Consider the following 11,593-nt stretch of genomic DNA (forward strand, 5'->3'; position numbering starts at 1 on the left):
TGCCACATTACGAACTATGGTCCAATGTGGCCATACCTCTAAATAAAGAAGATAATCAGGCTCCACACCTAACAATCTCCCACTTGGAGACTAATTATAGCAACTCCATCGCTGTTTCATTTGCTGGACAATGACTTCACTTTGGACCTAGTTGTTTCTCATCTTCTTCATCATGCTTGAATACCAATTGAAACTAAGCAGAATCTAAGTTTCTCCCTGGTTACAACTTTTATTAACATATCTGCAGGATTTTTGCTAGTGTGTATCTTTTCTAGCTTCAACTGTCCATCTTCCAACACTGACCTTATGAAATGGTACTTGATTTGTATATGTTTACTATTGGAATGAAATGTAGAGCTATTTGCAAGATGCATGGCACTATGGCTATCACTTTATAACTTGCCCAACTCCTGCTTCTTACCCAATTCATCCAAAAACCTTTGTAACCAAATCATTTATTTACTAGCCTCTGTAGCAGCAACATACTGTGCTTCCGTTGTTGAGAGCGCAACAACACTTTGCAGTTTTGAAACCCAATTGATAGTTGTTCCACCTATAGTAAACACATACCCTGTTGTTCTCCTCATGTTATCTCTATCACCCACCATATCTGCATCAACATATCCCTATAGAGTAATGTTTGAACCACCAAAGCATAATTTTTTACTTGTGGTACCTCCAAAATACTTGAGAATCTGCTTCACTGCCATCCAATGTTATTTTTCTAGATTGCTCATGTACCTGCTTACAACACTCACTGCATGTGCAATATCAGGCATTGTTCAAACCATTGCATACATTAAGCTTCCAACTGCTAATGCATATGGAACTTTAGACATATAAGCCATTTCTTCTTGAGTCTTAGGACACACCTCCTTACTTAGTTTTAAATGGTTAGAAAAAGGTATACTAACTGATTTTGTATTTTGCATATTAAATATTTTCAACACCTATTCTATGTACTCACTCTAAGACAATGTTAATTTTTTATTCTTCCTGTCTCTAGTTATTGTCATTCCAAGGATTTGTTTTGCAGAACCCAAATCCTTTATTTTAAATGAGTTTGCCAATTTTCTTTTGAGCACATTTATTTCTTGCATGTTAGAACCTACAACAAGCATGTTATCTACATACAATAACAATATAATATAGCTGCCATCATTTTCCCTTTTGAGATAAACACAATGATCAGAGTGACATCTAGTATAACCTTCTTCAGACATAAACCTATCAAATTTTAGATACCACTGCTTTTTAGCCTGTTTTAAGCCATACAAGCTCTTCTTCAACATGCAAACTAGTTTCTCCTTCCCTTTTACCTCATATCCTTGTGGTTGTTGCATATATATCTCTTCCTCTAAATCCCCATAGAGAAAGGTTTTCTTTACGTCTAACTACTAAAGATGAAAGTCTTCAGTTGCTACTAGACTTAAAATAGTTCCGATTGAAGTCATTTTAACAACAGGAGAAAATATCTCATCAAAGTCTATAATATACCCTTTTTTTGTGCAAACCCCTTCACCATAAGTCTAGCTTTATATCTTTTTCTACCTCCATCTTCTTCCTTCAACCTGTAAACCCATTTATTTTGCAATGTTGTTTTACTTGCAGGAAACCTGACTAAGTCCTAAGTCTTTTTATGTGCTAAGGAGTCCATATCTTTTTTCATGGCTTGCTCCCACTTCTTCCTTGTTTCTACCTTCACTGCTTCTTCATAACATTCTAGTTCACCAGAATCTGTCAACAATACATAATATAATGAAGGAGAGTATCGTTCAAGGGGTCTACTTATCTTGGTAGATCTTCTAACACCACTTTCAAGTGTTTGAGGTGCTTTTTTCTGTTGTAGTTGATGTTGTTGTTCTGGCTATTGATCATTATGATTTTCAAGAACCTTCACTCTTTTTGTGATCTCATCAAGCACTGTATATTCTTTGTTTTCCTTTTCCTATTTCTTTTCCTACATCTAATCCTTATACAAAACCTTTTCATTGAATATGACATCTCTACTCCTAATGATTTTGTGTTTTTCATAATCATAAAAGAGATAACCAAAATCATTAACACCATGACCAATAAATGTACATTTCTTTGATTTTTCCACAAGCTTTGTTCTATTTTCTTTATTAATGTGGACAGAGGCTTTACAACCAAACATCTTTCAAAATTAGTAGCTTACCTTTTTACCTGTCCATGCCTCCTCTGGAATACCACCATCCAAGGAACTTGAAGGGCCTCTATTTATTAGATTAACAACATTATCCCAAAATTGTAAAGGTAATCTTGCATGCAATCTCATGCACCTTGCACGCTCCATGATTGTCCTGTTCATCCTTTCTGACATACCATTTTCTTGTGGTGTTCTTGGAACTATCTTCTCTCTATGAATTCCATTCTCTGAACAGTACCTATCAAGCTCTTTGTTGCAATATTCACATCCATTGTCTGATTTGAAACACTTCAACCTTTTTCCTGTCTCATTTTCAACCAAAGATTTCCATTTCTTGAAAGTATCAAATACATCAGACTTATTTCGAATACAATAAATCCATGTTTTTTTGGTTGTATCATCAATAAAAGTAACATAATAATGAGAGCCACCGAGAGATGATACCAAAGAAGGTCGCCATACATCATCTGTATGCACAAGCTCTAATTTTTCATTCTTCTTTTATTTCCCAACTCTGAGGAATCTGACTCTCTTATGTTTTCCATAAACACAATTCTCACAGAATTTTAAATCAACATGCTTCAAATCTAGCAAAAAAATTCTTGAGTGAAGAATCTGCATCCCTTTCTCACTCATGTGCCCAAGCCTATGATGCTGCCACAATGTCGTATCTTCTCCTGTAGAAGTTCAAGAATTAACAAAATTAGAAATACCATTGCATAAATACAATGTACCAGCCTTTTCTCCTTTTGCTACTACTAGGACTCCTTTAGTGACCTTCTAGGTTTTATCTATAACAGTTGTTACACAACCTTCACCTCCCAGCTACCTTGCTAAAATCATATTTTTCTTCAGATCTGGAACATGTCTTACCTCCTTCAATAGCCATTGATTTCCATTCTGTTGTTTTATGAAAATTGTACTCGTTCCAATTATTTTACAAGGTTTATGATCACCCAATAGAACTTGTCCAAATTCTCCTTGAACATAATCATGAAAATGTTTCCTATCAGGTGTGGCATGGAATGAGGCCCCTTAATCTACCACCGAGGTATCGATAATATTTTCTAATCAAAGAGTCAAAGCATCTTGCAACACATCACCTGTCACATTCACTTCATGATTGTTTTCTTGTTGCACATCTCCTTCTTTTCCCTTCCAGGAATTGCAGTCTTTCTTCAAGTGTCCTTTCTTCCCGTAATTCTAGTACACTATCTCCGATCTAACTTTTATTGACTTACTGCGATATCATGGGATTTCTCCTCTTTCCATTTTTCTTCCCCTAGTCTCTACAGTCAAAGCATTACCTGATGTCTCACCAGGCTTTTCTGTCGCATTTCCTCACTAAATATTGTACCAACAACATCATCAAACTTTAAAGTGCTAGATCCAAAGACAAAGCTACTCATGCCTATAATTAAAGCATTCCAACTTTCTAGCAATGAGCACAAAAATAATAGAGCCCTAACTTCATCATAAAAAGTTACCCCTACAGAACTTAACTGACTGGTAACTATATTAAATTCATTTAAATGATCAGCTACAGATCCACCTTCTGACATCTTCATATTAAATAAATGTTTCATAAGAAATACCTTATTTGAGGTCGAGGGTTTTTTATATAGTTTGGCCAATGTCGCCATTAAACCCTCTGTTGTCATTCCCTTTGAAATATTAAAGGCTACCGATGCCGCTAGGCACAACCATATTTTTCCAAGTGCCTTCCTATCAAGAATATCACATTCTGTGTCTTTCATACTCATCGACTTCTTTCTCTTTTCGCTCAATGGTAGGTACATATCTTTCTTATACAAATAATCTTCCATCTGCATCTTCCATAGCTGGTAGTTTTGGTCGTTAAATGTTTTTACCCTAAACCTACCCTCTTCCGTCATTGCTCCCACTCAAAGCATGAACGCTTCTCTCCTGCAAGTTTATTAGCCAAATAGACCTTTAGCTCTGATACCAAATGTTAGAAAATTATATATTAAGAGCAATGCAACACATAAAATATATTTCAGAAATATAAACACAAAAAACACATAAAACAAGAGAAACACAGATATACGTGGTTCACCCAATTTGGGCTATGTCCATGGAGAAACAACCAGTCCTTCCTTTTATATTATCCAGCAAATTGAAGAGATACAACCTATAGTAGATCCGATGTAATTCTCTCTTCGCTCTCACACAATCTCCTCTTTATTTCTCGCTCAGAATACAGATCTACATAGATGCAATTCAATTCCCTCATATATAGTGAGGGTTTTCCTTCTAGGGAAAAAACCCTAATTTAAACATAACTTCTACCATTAGAGCTCTGCCTAATGAACGACTCAGATTGACTATGAAATTACAAGGCAATTTTACATCTATTTTTAGCTTCAGGGGCACTCCAAATAATCATCGCCACCCCCCAGACCCCCTTGGTGGCATACATTATATGGGCGGCATTGCTGCCACATTACGAACTAGGGTCCAATGTGGCGATACCTCTAAATAAAGAAGATAATCAAGCTCCACGCCCAACATCTCTTCCTTCTGCAACTCTACTTTTACATGTTGAATGTATTCTTTTTGGTTCATTATTCTCTTCTCCAAAGTATTCAAATCATCATCCAATTTAGAATCAAATTGAATTGTATCACTTCTTATGTAGCCTCCACCTTCTTGTAGCCATTCCTCCCAAGGTTCTATCTCAACTACGCTTTCAGTTTCTTTCCCGTGCATGGGAACTTCTTCAAACCTGTTTTCCTTTATTTCTGTTCTTGCTGCAATAACCTAATCAACCACGAGGAAATGTACATAAACATCCTCCATTTCATACATCTCGTCCATGAGTTTCAGCTCCTCAACATCCTTCATAAACATATTCTTCTCTTGTTGGTTGTTTCCTGCAACCACACACCACGTATTAGATTTAAAATCATAGAATTATTTCTTGTTTGAGGACTTGGTTGTCTCATATTCAAGATGGCCTGAACAAGTTTTATTGTCTACTAGGTTGTTGATGAATTCTTCCTCCAAATTTCTCCTCTTTTCCCCACTATGAAACCAAGATTGTGTTAACAATTCATTCTCAAAGATGTTATGATATCGTTGATCATCCTCCACAATTGTACAATATCTTTTTTCATTTTCCAAGTTGAGCTCAACTTCATCGTTATATCCTTGTCTTTGACTTCCCCTAGCTTCTATCAAGATAATTCCTTGAGTTGGATACCTATTTCCAACTTCTTCTTTGCCACATACATTCTACCAACTATTCATCTTCCTTCTTCTTATCTTCCAAAGACTTTGAAAGAATTTAAAAATAATTAAATACACATATACAAAAAGAAAATATGCTTCTAAACTTCACCTCACGCCATTGAAGTATCTCTTCTTGAATCCTCTCATGGATTCTTCTCTCCATGGAAGTCCTCTGAAACTACTCATCCTCATCAATATGTTGTCTTCTACCATCTTTCCCTTATCTCTTTGGTACTTCCATCATTTCCTTTGTTATTCCTACAATTACATGATTACATGAATAATCAAAATAAAAAATATGAGACTCTCTAGCCTCAAGACATGCTTCCAGCACCTCATCTTCATCATTGTCCTCTCTAAGCATTTGCTAAACAGGTTCTCTACCTTCACACTCAACTACTTTAAGTTCCTCCTCTTTCTACACTTTTTGCATCATCTTCTCAGCATAAAATTATTTGATATACCTTCTCACTCCCTTTCCCACATACACTCCTCTTCTCAACTCTCTCAGCATCTCTTGTTGTAGTCTTTGGCTTTGTTCTTATAGCCTCTACTTCACCTGACCTAGCTCTTCTGTCAACTCTACAAACTTTTTATCGTTAATCCTCTTCTTTATAACATTCATCTTAACTACCTTCTCTTCTTTGTTTTGGTCTCTTCCTCAACTTTTTCCTCTTCATTTTCCTGTGATCTGTCCATGCTCACTTGTGAGCTGCATTCAACCTTTGATGTGGCAAGTCTTCCTCTCTTGCCACACACTGCCTTAATATGTTTTCCTCCTATGAGCTTGGTTTTTTCTTAGGCACGTCGCTAGTTCTATTTTTTTGGAACCAATCTAAGCACTCCTTTACTCCATGTTACTACATCCTCTTCTCACTATCTTCTACTTTTCCCTTTTGAGAACTCGCTATGTTCTCTTTTCAATTGCTATAATATCCCGTGAGCTTCTGCCACAAATTCCCTATGATTTATCTCTATTGTCTCTGTCTCAACTATCTGTTGATAATTTTTTGTCCTCTTGTCACTGTTGTATTTGATTTGGGCTACTTTCTCACCTTTTTCTTTTCTATTTTATTTATTTATACTTCTACATCCATTGATTTTACTAAACCATTCTTCTATACATTAACCTACTACAATTCTTCACATTCATTCTCAGAAAATCTAATTTTCAGAAGAAAAAAAAATTCCTCACGGGGACCACTCTAATTTGTGTAATTTCTAGCTCGCAGTGTGTTTTCATCAACCTCTGCAACCTTTTCTAGTTAACTGTGTTTTTTCAGTGATCTCTTCTATCTTGTCCTCGCTTTTGTTGTGCGCTTTATGTCCTCCACACATTTGCTTTTAGTTATTCTGTGTGTTTGGTTCTTCAACAACTTGTGCCTTTCTACAATTTCTACACCCTGGACCAACATGTCTCCTCAATTCCAAAACTCATGTGAAGTTATGCTACTCCTCTATGGAATAGCTTAAACACGACCTTTCTCCCCAACTCCACATAATTGTAGACTTCAAAAATTGCAAAGAATGATCAACGGATTACAATGCAGGTTCAACGCTTTTCTCTACAATACAGTTTCACAAATGCTTTGTCCCATATGCTTAATGTTTTCCAATTCAACTCCCTCCAATGCTGCACAAACAAGGAAATTCCACGCAATTGTAAAAACATTTCATGCAGATTTTCATAGTATATCGCAGTTTTCAACGTCATTTCCATGGGAATATACACGTCAATAATGGAAATAGGGCTCTTCTCTCTTTTCCATCCATAGATAAGCACATTGTGTCTCACTAGGTAGCAGACTCCTTCACTAGTTCGGGGCAATTGGTAACATATATTTCCAGGTCAATAACGTACATGGAAAAGATGATAAGGATCAATCCTTTCATCAATAACAACGACTCCTGTCTTCAACCAGGGCTATATAAAAAACTCGCTTCCTTTCTCAAACATGGATGAATGGCTGACAATATACCTTGTCTTCTTCCACGATTTGACAATACACAACATGCGGTGTGTAGCTTACAACACAGAGATCCATAGGTAATCCCCTGCTAAAATATTTTCCTCCACGCTTTTTCACAACACAAAAGAAATCAACCCTTTATTATAGCTTATTTCTCTCCTGCAACACTCTAATCGTGACATCAATGCTTCATATACATTTATGTGTCACAGGAAGCTCTATTACACTTAGCTCCAACATACTCCTTTTGCATTACACACAATGATATCAACAAATTATAAGCAATGCAGCATCTTACACTGATTTATTCTTCTCAAAGGGCATTACTACACTTTGATACCAATTGATGAAACCATGGCTGAGCTCTGGCCAAGATTACTCCTATTCATATGCTCCCTTCAGTGCAACTGGGGTTTCCTATATCACCCATCAAAATCAAATGTTAAAGCCCATCGGAACCCTACCATATTCCCCAAGATCACAAGGGAAATTCCGAAAATCGCATAGAACCACTGTGCATATTGACAGGGATGTTATGGGTTCAAAACCCAAAAGACTCCAAAATTTCTTTAACTATTACATTGGCTCTTTCCTTTCTATGTTACGTGTCAAGCCTTTTCAATTTTTTGTAACTACAAAAATTTATTAAGCCTTCCTTGTTCCCGATACCTCTGTTTCTCTCCATTCTCTTAGTTATGTCTCTTAACGGAGTTTTGTAGGAAAAAAAAAACTAAGTTTTCCTGGATCCACCTTTTGTTTGTGTCCTTATCTTTCACCTTTGATTTCACTTAACTCCCTCTACACAAATAACACTTTTCTGCACCTCCATCCTCATCTTATTATCAATTACAATGCACCTACATCCTTCTCTCCATGATCTTAGCTAATATCGACCTCATTTATGCATAATTTACATAAGGGTTTACTCTTTCTCATCTTCCACTTGTGATTTAACTCAGATTCCTCAAGAATCTGAGGGCTTCCTATCTCTCTTGTGTTTTAATGTAAACTTATCCTGTCGCTACTCTATGCAAATTTCATACGCACATGATCCTCTCTAAACAATCTCTCTTGCTCCATTATTAAAATACATAGGTTCCAAATATATTAGAACACAAATGCACATAATTTTATTTATTGGAAAAATAAACGTACAAAATTATAAGATGTCCTTTGTGTCCTGATTTTACATAATTAAGCCCATTATGGCTTCAGGAAAGACATAGCTTGTGCAAGCTCTCGCTTGCACACACTTCATTCACACACCCTCCTTTCTATTCTCTATTTGTCCTTAATCTCTAAAACTGTTATTATTTTTACAATAATTGGGGTTCTGAACTGAATTAGTTTAGATCCTAAAATTACTTACCAAAAACCTCTAAAACATGACCTTGAGATCCACAAATCTCTCAAGGATATAACGGACCCTTGATTCTACCTAGCTCTCTCCACATTTTGAAGATCTCTCACCCAAGGGTATATCTCATTACAATTTCTTTTCTAAATATAATTTCATCTTAAAATATCCCAAAAATTTAGAAAATATATTGATATTTCAATTACATAGGCTAGGCATCCAACTCCCATATGAATGAAAAAAAAGTACTTGGTCTCGAGGGTCGAATTCTCCTACATCAGAAACTTATTCTGAGGAAATGGAAGAGAATCAAACCTAATTAACAACAACTAGCAACAATATCAAATATATTTAGATATAGCTTTAGACCACTTGAGCAAATCCTTAAAACTAACCCTTAACATTTTTATTATTAAAATCAAATAAATGTATATATCAATTATTTAAAATATATAAATGAATGAATAATAACTAATAACATACCTACAATTAAAAATAAATCTAAATATATATCGAAACTTACTTATACATGGAGGTTTGTGTATGTGTAAGCATTAAAATAAGTAGTATTCATGTATGTGCAAGTATTTTCCATAATAAGAAAACGGCTTAAATATTTACAAATTTAGAGTGTGCAAAATGGCTTTGATGTAATATATTTTTTAAAAGAAAGTATTTGCATCCAATTAAAATTAGGCAACGTGGAAACTATTTTTTTTATTCAATTTCAAAAATTAAGTTAATTATATATACATATTAGTAGAAAGTTTGTATAATCATATATACCACACATCTAATTTAGTTTACATCATTTTCATAAAAAAAACTAAATAAACATAGAATTTAAAATCTATTTAAAAATAATTACCTTTAAGATTTAAAAATTCATAGCCACAATGACTAGATCAAATCATAATATTACAATCTAGAAAATGCAAGAAGTAACAAAAGTGTTATTTTAAAAACATGGAATATACGGTTTATGTGAGAATTTATGCAAACTTACATAACTTTAAGGATATCTCAAGCTATAAAACAATATACAGAAATATGTTCATATTTATGTGAGACATGATTGAATTTCTTGTTTCATAATATTATGGTTCAAACACTTTGGGATGCTCCTTTTTATAATTATGTTCATATTTATGTGAGACATGATTGAATTTCTTGTTTCATAATATTATGGTTCAAACACTTTGGGATGCTCCTTTTTATAATTATGTTTTTGTTATTTACAATTTTATTTCTTAGGATAATTTGGGTAGAGGAAAGTATTTAAGATAGATAATTAATAGGGCATTGACTTCTTTAAGATCTCACTATAAGATATTAATATTTTAATCTTAGAAGAGAGTATTTCAGTCTAAAGAGTAATTAGAGATTACAATGGTTTTGAGAGTAGTTTTAAATATTGAAGCATTTCATATTCTTATATGTATTTCTTTATTCATAGTGTTTTTAGTCACAAAGATTATTTTTAAGTTCTTATAAGACATTGTGGAGTGATGTCATATAATTTGATAGGAAAATATTTACACATGAATGGTGTTGATGTCATATCTTGGTTGCAAATCCGTATAAGAATCTCTATAACATGCAATGAAGAGTTTAATGAGAATAATCATCACTATAGCATGTATATAACATGCAATATAGACTCTATATAAACTACATAAGATTAGAATCTATCTTATTTCTTAGATGGACTCACTTCATGGTTGGATATAAAAAATTCAAAAGAAACAATAAAAAAGAAAGTTAACACTATGGATTATAGGTCACTTAAGAAGTAAATATATATATATTAAAGTATATTATGAAAGAAAGTAATTAAATTCAACCAATCTAGAATTGAAATAACAAATGTGAACACTTACTTGACCATAATTCCACAAGGCATTCCTTATTCAAGCCCATAAGAAATTACATTGCTCTAGATAGTAACTAGATATTCCAATGGTGTTAGGAGTACCCAAATATTGAAACATTTTATCTCTGTCTCTTTATTTTTTTATTCATAATTTTTAAAGTTGTAGGTAGTTTTTTGAAGCTCTTGCAAAACATTGCAAACAAGTCGAACCTTATTTACGTGATAGTGTGATAGTGATGGTAAGTACTTCTATGAAAAAACAATGGAACTTATTAGACATACGTTCACACTTTTGAATTATTCTAACGTTATACCCTCATTCCAAATCACTATAATAATCATTATATCGTGTAATGCAGAGTTCATAGAAATTACAATGGGTTCGAAGCTAATCGTTTCTTAGATGGACTTGATTCATAGATATACCAAGTAAATTCTAAGGAAATGATAGAAATATAAACAAATACGATATCGACTATAGGTCACCTATGAAGTTCTTTTTGGGTAAATGTTAAAGCATATTTTGACGGAAAGGAATTAGTGTTGTGTATCTATAGACCAATATGAAATTAACAAATATAAACACCTTATAATAACCATATGGGTGAAAATGAGGCCAAGGAGATATACGATTCTTTGTTCAAAGAAAAAATTTCCATGCCCTACACCACCCATGAGACCACAAAGAAGAATCATACGGACATATTCTTCCTACGAGAGCACATTTCTCCATTTATTTATCCACATCTACTAAAGGTAAAATAGAACTCCATGTATCATCTATTTCTCTTTGTAATTCAATAGTTATCTTGCTTCGCATTTTTTTGAAATGAAATGAAAAGACAAATTCCCTATGCAAAAGTTCCGATATATATTTATTATGATGTTATAAAACTCAATTACGTGGAGAATCAGTTGGTTTATAATATTTATCGAGAAAATATATAAATTTAATTGAAAATTTTAAAATT

Source organism: Pinus tabuliformis, chromosome 6 (assembly GCF_031772625.1).
Source record: "Pinus tabuliformis cultivar Carrire ecotype Pingquan chromosome 6, CPIR1, whole genome shotgun sequence".
NCBI classification, from domain to species: Eukaryota; Viridiplantae; Streptophyta; class Pinopsida; order Pinales; family Pinaceae; genus Pinus; species Pinus tabuliformis.